Source organism: Dama dama, chromosome 9 (assembly GCF_033118175.1).
Source record: "Dama dama isolate Ldn47 chromosome 9, ASM3311817v1, whole genome shotgun sequence".
In the NCBI taxonomy this organism is placed as follows: Eukaryota; Metazoa; Chordata; class Mammalia; order Artiodactyla; family Cervidae; genus Dama; species Dama dama.
The window spans coordinates 13,028,395-13,043,712 of NC_083689.1; the positions used below are offsets into that span (position 1 = coordinate 13,028,395).

The 15,318-nt window shown below is 39.8% G+C and overlaps 2 pseudogenes; both read left to right on the plus strand.

Annotated features, from left to right (window-relative positions):
• Positions 1 to 741: 741 nt before the first annotated feature.
• LOC133061594 (olfactory receptor 7A5-like) lies at positions 742 to 1,689 on the plus strand (annotated as a pseudogene).
• A 6,765-nt stretch (positions 1,690 to 8,454) lies between these two features.
• LOC133061215 (olfactory receptor 7A10-like) lies at positions 8,455 to 9,402 on the plus strand (annotated as a pseudogene).
• Positions 9,403 to 15,318: the final 5,916 nt, after the last annotated feature.

A 15,318-nucleotide genomic window follows, 5' to 3' on the forward strand; every position in this document is an offset into this window, starting at 1 on the left:
TCCTCTCTCCCTTTCTTGAACTATCTGTTCAATTATCACCTTGTTTGCTGGCCTTAACTGAACATGCAATACCGGAAAATACTTCCTACTACTCTCTTTTATATCTAACTTTGTTTTCTTCATACCAACTGTAATCACTTGACATATAATATTTTATTTGCACATCATCTTTCACCGTAACTAGATTGTGAAAACTTCCTTTTTTTAGCACCATGTACTTGTTACCTATATTTGTTTAGAGGGATTTCCCAGGTGGCTCAGTGGTAAAGAATCTGCCTGGCAATGCAGAAGAGGCAGATTAGATCCCTGGGTTGAGAAGATCCCCTGGAGAAAGAAATGGCAACCCACTCTAGTATTCTTGCCTGGGAAATTCCATGGACAGAGAAGCCTGGCCGGCTATCGTCTGGGGGAGGGAGGACAGTCTCAAAAGTGTAAGACATGGCTTAGTGATTAAACAGCAATATGTGTTTTGAACATGGTTGACACTCAATATATATTCTTCAAATGTATGAAAGTATTTCTCATTACAACTGTAGAATGCATATTTCTTTGGGAATATGCTGAGAGTGGGGCAAAAATGCCTAAGTAGAGATGAAACAGAACTTTTCTAAACACAAGATATTAAAAATATTTTATTGACAGCAAAATAGAAATTTTACTATTTCATCTATGAGAGTTATGCCAATTTGTGTGAACACTAGTCATGCTATTTTCATTTTTCCTGGTAGTCACCTCCACCACATGCAACCAGGTAATAATACCCAGTTTTCTGAATTTTTTCTTCTGGGATTCTCAGAGGATCCAGAAATGCAGCCCCTCACCTTTGGGCTTTTCCTCTCCATGTACTTGATCACTGTGTTTGGAAACCTGATCATTATCCTGGTCACTATCTCTGACTCCCACATTTACACACCCACGTACTTCTTCCTCTCAAACCTGTCCTTTGTAGACATCTGCTTCACTTCCACCACCATCCCAAAGATGCTACAGAATATTCAGACCCAGAGCAAAGTCATAACCTATGAAGGCTGTGTCATCTAGTTGTATTTTTACATACTGCTTGCAGGATTAGATGACATTCCCCTGACAGTGATGGCCTATGATCGGCATGTGGCCATCTGCCATGCTCTGCACTACACGGTCATCATGAGCCCCCAGCTCTGTGGACTGCTGGTTCTGATATCCTGGGTGCTGATTGCCTTGTTTTCCTTGCTACTCAGCTTAATGGTGTTGCAATTGTCCTTCTGTCCAGAAATGCAAATCCCCCACTTTTTCTGTGAACTTAATCAGGTGGTGCAGCTTGCCAGTTCTGACAACTTTCTTAATAACACAGTGATGCATTTTGTAGCTCTCCTGATGGGTGTTGGTCCTTTTGCTGATAGCCTTTACTCTTACTCTAAAATAGTTTCCTGCGTGTGTAAAATCGCATCAGCTCAGGGGAAGTATAAAGCATTTTCTACCTGTGTGTCTCACCTCGAGGTTATCTTCCTATTTTATTTTACAGCCTTAGGAGTGTTCCTTAGCTCTGCTGCTACCCACACCTCACATTCAAGTACAATCACTTTGGGGATGTACACTGTGGTCACACTCATGCTGAATCCTTTCATTTACCGTCTGAGAAACCAGGATATAAAAGAGGCTCTAAAGAGATTATATTTGATGCCTAGCATAAAAGGCCAGTTATATTAGTACTCTGGATTGTATAACTCAAAGAATTAGAATCAGAAATTGTTCTTTGACCATAGTGAAATAAAGTTTGCTCCTTACACTTATTTCCTGGAATTTCCATTTTTCTTTTTTTCTTTGAATTCAGCATCTTTATACGGTTTTAGGAACTCTCTTATTAAGCTTTATCCTTATTCTTATATATAGACATTTTTTTATTTTTTCCTACTCCGCCATTTTCCTACCTTTGGATCAAAAATGTTTGGAAATTCCATTTCTTGGATGGAGTATCATAGATTTATGAAGAATTTATTAGAAGTAATGTCCTTTTATTAAAGCATTTAGCCTGTTGTTGTTTGGTTGCCCAGGCATGTCCAACCGTTTGTGACTCCATGGATTGCAGCAGGCCAGGCCTGCCTGTCCCTCACCATCTCCTGGAGTTTGCTGAAGTTCATGTTCATTGCATTGGTGATGCCATCCAGCCATGTCATCCTCTGATGCCCTCTTCTCCTTCTGCCCTCAATCTTTCTCAGCAGCAGGGACTTTTCCAATGAGTCATCTGTTTGTACCAGGTGATCAAAATACTGAAACTTCAGCTTCAGCATCAGTCTTTCCAGTGAATATTCAGGGTTGATCTCCCTTAAGACTGACTGGTTTGATCTCCTTGTTGTCCAAGGGACTATCAGGAGTCTTCTCCAGTACCACAGTTCAAAGGCATCAATTATTCCACCTTCTGCCTTCTCTATGGCCTGGCTCTCACAACCATATGTGACCACTGGGAAGACCATAGCCTTGACTATATGGACCTTTGTTGGCAGAGTAATGTCTCTGCTTTTCAACACACTGTCTAGGTTTATCATTGGTTTCCTGCCAAGAAGCAATCATCTTCTGATTCCATGGCTGCGGTCACCGTCCACAGCGATTTTGGAGACCAAGAAGAGGAATCTATCACTGCTTTCACCTTTTCCCCTTCTACTTGTCAGAAAATAATGGGGCTGGATGCCCTGATGCTATTTTTTTTTAGTATTTAGTTTTAAGCTGGCTCTTTAGGAGAGCATTTAATCTACTGGCTGCTAAAGAGGATTTTGGTAGGTATTACTTATTGCCAATTTGTTAACTTGTTTTCTGTTTTGTAGTTATTTGTTTTCCTTTTTCCTTTGTGTTTCTTCTCTTATGATTTAATGATTTTATTTAGTGATATGCTTGTGTTACTTTCTCTCTAGTTTTTGCTTATCTAGTGTAGATTTTTGATGTATGGTAAAGAAAGTGTCTTTATATGATGATCTACAACGGTGTCTATTTTTAAAAACAAGTTATCCTTTAAGTTCGTTTACATACCAATAGCGCTACATTTTAACTCCCTGCACTAATTTTATGTATTTGAAGCCATATTTGACCCCTTCCTATTTATCCTCTCATTCTTATTTAGCTATATTTGATTTTAGAATTTTTTTGTCTATTAAATTTTCATACTAACTTAAGTGATTTGATCCTCAGCCTTTCTATATGTTTGCCTTTACTAGCAGGATATTCTCTTTCTTATAGTTTCTTACCACTTGTTATGCCTTTTCCTTTCCTTCTTAGAGAAGGTACTATATCATTCCCATGTAGAGTAGGTTTAGAATTGATAAATTCTATTAGTCTGTGCTTGTCTGAAAAGTTCTTTATCTCTCCTTCAATTCTAAATGATAATCTTACTGGGTAAAATGCCCTAGTTTGCAGGTTTCTCCCTCGCAACACTTTAAACATATCATGCCTCTCTGTTCTATCATGCACAGTTTCTGGAAAAAAAAAAAAAAAGAAATAAATAAAATGATAAACTTATATGTTTCCATCTTATATGACACTCTTTTACTTTTGCTGCCTTTAGAAACCCATATCTTTAACTTCGTGGTTTAAATTGCTGCATCTTCATGTAGGTCTTGTTGCTGTCATTTTGGGGGGATGCTTTTTGCTTCTTACACCTGAATTTGCTTCTTTATTCAGGTTTGGGAAGTTTTCAGCCATAAGTTTATCAAATATATTTTGACTACCTTCTCTTTTTCTGTTTTCCTTCCTGGACACTCCAATTATGCCAGTGTTGGTGTTCTTAATGTAGGCAAACATCCCTCAAACTATTCTCATTTTTCATTTGTTGCTTTCTTTTCTGATGAGTCATCTCTATGATTCTACATTTCAGTTAACATGCATTCTTCTGTATCACCGGGTGTACTATTAATTACTTCTAGTTCCTGCTCATTTCATTTATTGTAGTGTTCAGTTCTAACTAGTTTTTATTTTATAGTTCCCTGTTAAAATTATCTCTGTGCTCATAAGTCCTTCTTTTCACAGAATTAAATATTTTATGGTCTTCCACTTATTAGTAAAATGCCCAGGGTGCATACTGAAAGTAAAGCTTCTTTTGGAAGATTCCTTGAATCATTTTAGCTTGAGAAAATGGAGCTTTATATCATCTTCACTAATGCATTGATTCCAAATCTGGTAAACTGTTTGTTTCTCTTTCATTTGCTGATTTTTAGGCATGATCTCTTGCTATTTCAGTTGGGACAAGTTCCTCTGTCTTTTCGTTTTACTTACCTTTGTCTGTCTATCTGAAATTATGTGCCACAGTTAACTCTTGCAGGCTTGAAGTGGTATATTTCTGTGGGAACAGTCATATACAGTTGATGTATGCCCAGTGGCTTTGTTGGAAGAGCTGGATCTGATGTTATCACAGTTCATGCCTTTCTTTAGGGTTTACTGGTTGCAATCATCCGGCTAAGAGGTATGGAGGGTTTAGGGCTTGAGCCAGGTATGAGATATGGCTTCCTCTAGCTTAGTGGCCATTACTGGCCTAATGGGAGGGAGGCAGGTCCCAAGTTGCTAGAGCAGAAGCCCTGGGGATCACATATGAGCTGACCTTGTTCCCCCTAAGTGTGTGCTCCCCCACTCCTGTCCCAGCACTGTTGACTCAGAGGGGAGCAGTGCTGGAGCAAGAAGTGTTAGTGTGTGACCCTCTAGATGGGGTGGGGCAAGGACCCTGTTGGCCTGGGCAGAGCTTGAGATGCAGACTGCCTCTGATGTGCTGCCTGTGTAAGCACCATCAGTGGTTGACCGTCCCCTGCTCAGAAGCATCTTTGGGTCTGGAGTTCTTTTGTCCCTACAGTGGGGCTGCTTTACTTGCCATGGTATTGGGCTGCAAAACAAGGGCCTCGAGACATGCATGGATCTGGCATGGATAGGGGTGTGGGCTGTGGCATCAAGCCATCATCAGTGATTGGTGTTGCTTCTGATGTGAAGCCCATATAAGCACCAGTGATATGTGCTGTGGCCCTGCTTAGACACTGCTTCATGTCTGAGCCTACGTGACCAAGTATCCACTAATCTTAGGCTGTGGCACACACACACACACACACACACACACACACATGCTACATAACTATATCTATAATCTGCATATATATATACTGCATCTCTTGCATTACTGGCAGATTTTTTACTGCCTGATCCACCTGTTGGATCTGCCTGCAGTGCAGCTCATGTGGGTTTGTTCCCTGGGTTGGGAAGATCCCGGGGGAATGGAATGGCAACCCACTCCAGTATTCTTGATATGGAAATCCAGTGGACAGAGGAGCCTGGGGCTACAGCCATGGGGTCATAGACTCAGATGTGTCTGAGCACAGCACAAACACACAGATAATACACTAAGATAGTTTATGGTGCATATCAACATATAAATATCTCACTTGAAAGTACACAGATTTGGTAATGAGGGATTAAAGGATAGCTCTTGACTTCTGATATAACTGGGAAATGTCTATTTGGCTTGGAGAAACTATCATGCTTCCATGAAATATATTAACCATGGTTTTATTCTAAACTAGCAAAGTTATCCCCTTTTTTGAAGAGGAGAATAGTAATTTTTAGAGATTTCAGTGGTTCTGTCCCTGCCACAAATCAAAGCATTAAAGATCAGAGAGACCTAACCAAGACAAATCCTCAATGTTACAGTTTAAAGAAAATTTTGTACTCAGAGATGTGATGACATGCTGGGAATCTTAGGGCTTTGGAAGCTAGAGAATTAAAGGGGAAGAAGTGATAAAAAATGAATTTACCTAACTTATAATGTAGTGTCTTAGGAACAGTGAATCAGACAGAAAAAAAAAAAAAAATTCATTCTGTCCAGAAAAATGTCCCCAAGGGAAATCATGAAGTTAGAGGTTGGAGTAACCAAAGGAAACATGCCTAATGAGCTGACACAGGAAGCTGTAAATACCTCCTCTGCTGCAGTCCCTCAGTCTCTGCCACTTTGATTGGTGAGGACCTGGTTCTTACTTTTGAAGTTCTACATCTGTCTGGCAACCAATGTTTGATTTTATCACTTCCTGTTTTCTTATTTGGGGACAAAATTCTGTCTGCATCAGTAATCATTTAAGGAGGAATTTTGACTTCTACAGGGAGAGCCTTCTCTCTCAATCTGCAGGCAGGTGAGTCTGAGAGCTCCACAGACACTTCAGGAGAGCATTAGAGAGGATGGAAACCAGGAGTGTATATTTGAGGTCACCTGAGGACCAATCTGTCATAGCCCAGAGGCCAGAGGTCATTGTAGTTGTTTTCTGGTTTTCCTAATATTAACGTAATTATGTATGGTCTAAAACTAAAGTGAAATTTGCACTTAAAAATGTAAGCATCTAGGTTGACAATTAAATGGTAATAGTGGAAGCACAGAAGGAATGATGGTGGTGGTTTAGTTGTGACGTTATTCCAACTTTTGTGACCCCATGGACTGTAGCCCACCTGGCTCCTCTGTCAATGGGATTTCCCAGGCAAGAATGCTGGAGTGGGTTGCCATTATCTTCTTCAGGGGATCTTTCTGAGTCAGGGATCTAACCTATGTCTCCTGCATTGATAAGCAGATTCTTTACTTTCTGAGCCACCAGGGAAATCCAGTTAGAAGGAATAGGAGGCATAAAATGCTTCTAGTAAAAGTAGAAAGTAAGTATAAGGATCTTATTTATGAACAGGAGGAAGCATACAGGGAAAGTCCATTAGAAAGGCAGTCTTCTACCGCTTCATATGCCTCATATAAAACATATCCAACTTCTGTTGTGTTTTTTCCATTTCTGATATTGAATTGGTAGTTTACATTCCAATTGTTTCTTTTCCTCTTGGGGTATTCAAACTGTAAGAAGTTCCATGTCATAACTGTATCATTATTTACATCCTTGAACAAAAGATATTTTTCTTCATTTTTTTTTTTCTGTGCATGATAGAGATGTCATTGGAGGTAGAATGTTGATGAAGAAAGGAAACTTTTCTTTATTGCATTGTCTCAGGAGTCATTTGAGTATATTGGATATTATTTTCCCTTAATGTACGTATGTCCATTTCGTTTCTCTTTCTTTCACTCTCGTACTTTTCATTCTTTTCTAAATACCAAGCAGAAATTGGCTATACCAAAAACGAACCCCAATTTATTGTTCCATGAGACGTTTATAAATTGGAATTTCAGGGAAAAATTACATATTCTTTTGGAGAATATATAATTCTGACTAGCTGAGCTGTAAGCACTCACGGCCTAAAGAGGATGAATCTGGGTGACCAAGGCATGATAGTGACACAACCAGAAGAACGTGGTGCATTTGTGTGTTTGTGTGTGTGTGTGTTTGTGCATGAATACTTGTGCCTTGAAATGGAGAACAGGTCTTAAAGCAGAAGCACCTGGTTTCATATGCTAAATGACTTATACACACATGTCAAAATTAAGTCAACAGATGGGAAGGGAATCTTATACAGAAGGGAATCTTATATAATTCACAGGATGGTTTTATAGCTAAATTGATAATGTGCAAGGAACCTCATGGAAGGAGGGATTCTCTGTGGACTGAAGGTTCAGCTGTAGCAGGAAGGCCACCTTGTTCCTCAGCATCCCTGACACCGTCTCTAATCACCCCCCCTCCTGCTTTTCCCTCTGACCCACTGGCTTCCTTGTTTGCACTTGAACATGTGGAACAAGCATCTTCCTCAGGTCCTTAGCAGTGGCAGCTCCCTCTTCCAGGCACACACTTCTGACATCACACTAGCTCCTTGTCTCTCTTTCTTTAGGAATCTGTTCAAACATCACCTAGTTTGCTGGACTTTCCTGAACATTCAGAACAAAATAGCACCTCCTACCATTCTCTTTTATACCTGGTTTTGTATTCTTCATAGCATCTGTCACACTTAACATATTTTATAATATTTTATTTGAATATCCTCATTCAATGTTCTTGGATTGTAAGAGGTTTGTTTTTCAGCACTTTCTACTGGGTCAGCACTAAATATGTATTTCTCAAATGAGTGAAGGAATATCACGTTAAAACTCTAGAATATATGACCTCTTAGCAAATGTGATGAGAATGGGACAAAAATTCCTAGTCAGAAATGAAATGAAGCCTACCCTCAAAAGGGCTTCTGCAGTAAGTCAGAGGTTTAGAATTCACCTGCAATGGAGTAGCCCTTCAAGAGACTCGGGTTCAATCCCTGGGTTGGGAGGAGGGCATGGCAACCCACTCCAGAGATCTTTCCTAAGAAATTCCATGGGCAGTGGAGGCTGGCGTGCTATAGTCCTTGGGATTGGAGACAGTTGGACATGACTGAAGATGTTAAACATATACACATATGCTCAAAGAGAACTTATCTATAAATAAAATATTAATATCAACTTCTTGAGATAGAAATTGAAATTGCAGTCTTTCATCTATGTGAATTATACCAGTATGAGTTAAATTTGTCAATACTTTCCTTTTTCCTGGTAGTCACCTCCACACCATGGAAGCAAGTAACAATACACAAATTTCAGGATTTCTTCTTCTGGGACTTTCAAAGGAGCCCAAACTATAGCCCCTCATCTTTGGGCTTTTCCTCTCCATGTACCTGGTCACTGTGTTTGGAAACCTGCTCATCATCCTGGCTGTCAGCTCAGACTCCCACCTCCACACCCCGATGTATTTCTTCCTCTCCAACCTGTCCTTTGTAGACATCTGTTTCATTTCCACCACCATCCCAAAGATGCTGTGGAACATCCAGACACAGAGTAAAGTTATCACATATGAAGGCTGCATCACCCAGATGTATTTTTATATTCTCTTTGCAGGATTAGATGACATTCTCCTGACTGTGATGGCCTATGACCGGTATGTGGCCATCTGCCACCCCCTGCACTACATGGTCATCATGAGTTCCCAGCTTTGTGGACTGCTGGTTCTAGTATCTTGGTTAATAAGTGTCCTGTATTCCTTGCTACACAGTTTAATGGTGTTGCGATTGTCCTTCCACCCAAGTGTACAAATCCCCCAATTTTTCTGTGAACTCAATCAGGTGGTACAACTTGCCAGTTCTGACAACTTTCTCAATAACATAGTGATGTATTTTGCAGCTCTCCTGATGGGTGTTGGTCCTTTTTCCGGTATCGTTTACTCCTACTCTAAAATAGTTTCCTGCATATGTAAGATTTCATCAGCTCAAGGGAAGTATAAAGCATTTTCTACCTGTGTATCCCACCTCTTGGTTGTCTCCTTATTTTATTTTACAGCCTTAGGAGTGTACCTTAGTTCTGCTGTTACCCATAGCTCACACACAAGTACAACTGTCTCTGTGATGTATGCTGTGGTCACACCCATGCTGAATCCCTTCATCTACAGTCTGAGGAACAAAGATTTAAAGGGGGCTCTGAAGAGTTTATATTTGACTCCAAGTATAAAAGACCAATTATACTAGTGCCCTGGATTGCATAACTCAAAGCCTCTGAACCTGAAATTGTGATTCTTTGATCATTGTGGAATAAAATTTGCTCCTTGTAGATATTGCCTGGGATTTCCAATTTTCTTTTCTTCTTTGGATTCAGCATCTTTGTACAATTTAGGCACTTTCTTTATTAAGCTTTATTCTCCGTCTTATATGCAGAGTTTTTGTTTTTTCCTATTCCAAAATTTATATACCTTTGGATAAAAAAAAAGTTTGGAAATTTCATTTCTTTGGTGGGATATCTTAAATTTATGAAGAATTTATTAAGAATATTGTCTTTTTATTAGAGAATTTAGTATACTGACACACAAAGAAATTATCCATAGGTGCTGCTTATTGCCAGCGTGTTACTTGTTTTTTGGTTTTTTAGTTCTTGGTTTTTTTCTTCTGTGTGTTTCTTAAGATTTGATGATTTTATTTAGTTGTATGCTTTGAGCAAGCTCCGGGAGATGCTGAAGGACAGGGAAGGCTGGTGTGCTGCAGTCCATAGGGTCGCAACAAGTCAAATACAACTAAGTGACTAAACAACAAAGTAATATTCTTGTGTTTCATTCTCTCTAGTTTTTCTTTATCTAGTGCAGTTTCTATGATGTATGGTAAACAGTGGGTTTTTATATGGTGACCTACAGCTTTATTTACTTTTTAAAACAGGCTGTTTTTCAAGCTCCTGCAGTTTCAAATAGCGCTACATTTTCGCTCCCTGACCTACATTTGTGTGTTTGTTGTTATATTTAAGACCTCCCTATTTATACCTTTAATTCTTAATTGTGGATATACTTGACTTTAGAAAATCTTTTTGCCTATTAAATTTTCATCCTAGCTTAAGTGATTTGATCCTCAGCCTTTCTGCACGTGTGCCTTTACTAGCGGGACTTTGTCTTTCATATAGTTTCTTGCCACTTGTTATGCCATTTTTTTTCCTTCTTAGAGAAGATTCTATAGCATTCCTTGTAGAGTAGGCTTAGAATTGATAGATTATTTTAGTCTTTGCTTGTCTGAAAAGTTCCTTATCTCTCCTTCAATTCTAAATGAGAGTCTTGCTGGATAGAATGCTCTAGTTTGCAGGTTTTTCCCTCTCAGCAGTTTAAGTATACCCGACTTCTTCCATCTGACAAGTAATGTTTCTGCAAAAAAAATGTAAAAACAGAAAGCAAAAGAAAAGACATCAGCTGACAGACTTACAGGGTTGCTTTTCATATGACACTGTTTTACTTGTGCTGCCTTTAGAAAGCCATATCTTCAATATTGCAGTTTTAATTGATGTATATTGGTGTGAGTCTTGTTGCTGTAATTTTGGGGGGATGCTTTTTGCTTCTTGTACCTGAATTTGCTTTTTTATTCAGGTTTGGGAAGTTTTCAGCCATAAGTTTATCAAATTTTGACTACCTTCTCCTTTTCTCTTTTCCTTCCTAGACACTCCCGTTATGCCAGTGTTGGTGTTCTTAATGTAGTCAAACACTGTTCACACTATTCTCATTTTTCATTTGTTTTTATCTTTTCTGAGTCATTTCCATGATTCTATACTTCAGTTAACTTATGCATTCTTCTATATCACCTGGTATACTAATAATTGTTTCTAGTTCCTGCTCACTTAATTTTTTGCAGTATTCAGTTCTAACTAGTTTTTATTTTATAGTTCCCTGTTAAGAGGATCACTGTTTCATCAGTCCTTTTTTTCACAGAATTAAATATTTTGTGGTCTTTCACTTATTAGTAAAATGCACAGGGTGAATACTGAAAGTAAAACTTCTTTTGGAAGATTTCTTGAATCATTTTAGCTTGAGAAAATAGAGTTTTGTATCATCTTTACTAATGCATTGAGTTCCAAACCTGTTACATTGTTTCTCTTTCATTAGCTGTTTTTTAAGGCCTAATCTGTTGCTGTTTCAGTTGGGATAAATTCCTCTGTCTTTTCCTTTTCTGTACCTTTGTCTGTCTATCTGAAATTATGTGCCACAGTTAACTCTTGCAGTCTTGAAGTGGTATCTTTCTGTGGGAAGTCATATACAGTTGATGTATGCCCAGTGGCTTTGTTGGAAGAGCTGGATCTGATGTTATCACAATTCATGCCTTTCTTTAGGGTTTACTGGTTGCAATCATCTTGCTAAGAGGTATGGAGGGTTTAGGGCTTGAGCCAGGTATGAGATATGGCTTCCTCTAGCTTAGTGGCCATTACTGGCCTAATGGGAGGGAGGCAGGTCCCAAGTTGCTAGAGCAGAAGCCCTGGGGATCACATATGAGCTGACCGTGTTCCCCCTAAGTGTGTGCTCCCCCACTCCTGTCCCAGCACTGTTGACCCAGAGGGGAGCAGTGCTGGAGCAAGAAGTGCTAGTGTGTGGCCCTCTAGATGGGGTGGGGCAAGGACCCTGTTGGCCTGGGCAGAGCTTGAGATGCAGACTGCCTCTGATGTGCTGCCTGTGTAAGCACCATCAGTGGTTGACCGTCCCCTGCTCAGAAGCATCTTTGGGTCTGGAGTTCTTTTGTCCCTACAGTGGGGCTGCTTTACTTGCCATGGTATTGGGCTGCAAGACAAGGGCCTCGAGACACGCATGGACTTCTGGCATGGATAGGGGTGTGGGCTGTGGCATCAAGCCATCATCAGTGATTGGTGTTGCTTCATGTGAAGCCTATGTAAGCACCGGTGATATGTGCTGTGGCCCTGCTTAGACACTGCTTCATGTCTGACCTCTGCTGTGACTCATAACTAGGTTCCCAAACACCCATGCAGGCTGTGGCACACACACACACATTATATATATATATATATATATATATATATATATATATATATATATAGTGGACCTAGTGATAAAGAACCCACCTGGCAATGCAGGAGACATAAAAGCCATGGGTTCCATTGCTGGGTCAGGAAGATCCCTTGGAGAAGGATATGGCAACCCACTCCAGTATTCTTGTCTGGGAAATCCCAAGCACAGTGAAGCCTGGAGGGCTACAGTCCATGGGGTTACAAATATTTGGACAAGACTGAGCACATCCCACACACAACATAATATGCTATGAGAGTTTATGGTGCATATCAACATATAAATATCTCTCTTATAATTACACACATTTAGTAACGAGGGACTAAAGGGTAGCTCTTGACTTCTGATATAACTGGGAAATTTCTAATTGGCCTGGAGAAACTGTCATGGATCCAGGGAGTACAATAACCATGGTTTTATACTAAAGGGACAAAGTTATCCCCCTTTTTGAAGAGGAGATTTCAGTGGTTCTGTCCCCGCCACAAATCAAAGTCTTAAAGATCAGAGGGACCTACTCAAGATAAATCCTCAATGTTACAGTTTAAAGAAAATTTTGTACCCAGGGACGTGATGACATGCTGGGAATCTTAGGGCTTTGGAAGCAAGATAATTAAAGGGGAAGGAGTGATAAAAAAATGAATTCACCTAACTTACAATGCATGTCTTAGGAGCAAAGAACCACTAGAAAAAAAAATATTCTGTCCAGAAGTGTCCCCAAGGGAAATCATGTAGTTAAAGGTTGGAGTAACCAGAGGAAACATGTCTAATGAGCTGACACAGGAAGCTCCAAATATCTCCTCTGCTGTAGTCCCTCAGCCTCTGCCACTTTGGTTGGTGAGGACCTGGTTCTTGCTTTTGAAGTTCTACATCTGTCTGGCAACCAATGATTGATTTTATCACTTGCTGTTTTCTTATTTGGGGACAAAATTCTGTCTTCATCAGTAATCATTTAGGGAGGTATTTTGACTTCTACAGGGAAGAAGTGATTAAAATCTGCAGGCAGGTGAGTCTGAGAGCTCTACAGACACTGCAGGAGAGCATCGGAGAGGATGGAAGCCAAGTACGTGAGCTTGAGGTCACCTGAGGACAGATTTGTTATAGCCCAGAGGCCAGAGGTCATTGTAGTTATTTTCTGGTTTTCCTCATATTAATGTACTTATGTACGATCTAAAACTAAAGTGAACCTTGCACTTGAAAATGCAAGCGTCAAGGTTGACAATTTAACGGTAATATTGCTTGTAGATTTTTGGATAGCAGCCATTCTGACCGGCGTGGGATGGTACCTCATTGTGGTTTTCATTTGCCTTTCTCTGATAATGAGTGATGTTGAGCATCTTTCCATGTTTTTGTTAGCCATCTGTATGTCTTCTATGGAGAAATGTCTGTTTAGGTCTTTGGCCCATTTTTTGATTAGGTCATTTATTTTTCTGGAATTGAGCTTCAAGAGTTGCTTGTATATTTTTGAGATTAATTTTTTGTTTCTTCATTTGCTATTATTTTCTCCCATTCTGAAGGCTGTCTTTTCACCTTGTTTATAGTTTCCTTTGTTGTGCAAAAGCTTTTAAGTTTCATTAGGTCCCATTTGTTTAGTTTTGCTTTTATTTCCAATATTCTGGGAGGTGGGTCATAGAGGATCCTGTTGTGATTTATGTCGGAGAGTGTTTTGCCTCTGTTCTCCTCTAGGAGTTTTATAGTTTCTGGTCTTACATTTAGATCTTTAATCCACTTTGAGTTTATTTTTGTGTATGGTGTTAGAAAGTGTTCTAGTTTCATTCTTTTACAAGTGGTTGACCAGTTTTCCCAGCACCACTTGTTAAAGAGGTTGTCTTTTTTCCATTGTATATCCTTGCCTCCTTTGTCGAAGATAAGGTGTCCATATAAATGCTGGAGAGGGTGTGGAGAAAAGGGAACCCTCTTACACTGTTGGTGGGAATGCAAACTAGTACAGCCACTATGGAGAACAGTGTGGAGATTCCTTAAAAAACTGGAAATAGAACTGCCATATGACCCAGCAATCCCACTTCTGGGCATACACACCGAGGAAACCAGATCTGAAAGAGACACGTGCACCCCAATGTTCATCGCAGCACTGTTTATAATAGCCAGGGCATGGAAGCAACCTAGATGCCCACCAGCAGACGAATGGATAAGGAAGTTGTGGTACATATACATCATGGAATATTACTCAGCCATTAAAAAGAATTCATCTGAATCAGTTCGAATGAGATGGATGAAACTGGAGCCCATTATACAGAGTGAAGTAAGCCAGAAAGATAAAGACCAATACAGTATACTAACTCATATATATGGAATTTAGAAAGATGCTAACAATAACCCTATATGGAAGACAGAAAAAGAGACACAGATGTACAGAACAGACTTTTGGACTCTGTGGGAGGAGGTGAGGGTGGGATGTTCTGAGAGAACAGCATCAAAACATGTATATTATCAAGGGTGAAACAGATCACCAGCCCAGGTTGGATGCATGAGACAAGTGCTTGGGCCTGGTGCACTGGGAAGACCCAGAGGGATGGGGTGGGGAGGGAGGTGGGGGGGAGATTGGGATGGGGAACACATGTAAATCCATGGCTGATTCATGTCAATGTATGGCAAAAACAGCTGCAATATAAAAAAAAAAATTTAAAAAAATGGTAATATTGGAATCTCACATGGCGTGGTTGTGGTGGTTTCATCAATAAGTTGTGTCCAACTCTTGCGACCCCATGGACTGTAGCCCACCTGGCTCCTCTGTCAGTGGGATTTCCCAGGCAAGAATATTGGAGTGGGTAGCCAGTTCCTTCTCCAAGGGAGCTTCCCACCCCAGGGATCAAACCTTTGTTTCCTGAACTGACAAATGGATTCTTTGCTCTCTGAGCCACGAGGCAAATCTCTTTTGTAGGAATAGAAGGCATAAAATGCTTCCAGTAAAATTAGAAAGTAAGTATAAGAATCTTATTTATGAACAGGAGGTAACAAATAGGGAAAATCTTTAAGGAAAAGAAACCTTCTACTGTTTCATATGCTTCATATAAAACATGTCCAACTTCTGCTGTATTTTGTCTATTTCTGATTTTAAATTGGTATTTATGTTCCACAGTTTTATTTTCCTCTTAGGATATTCACA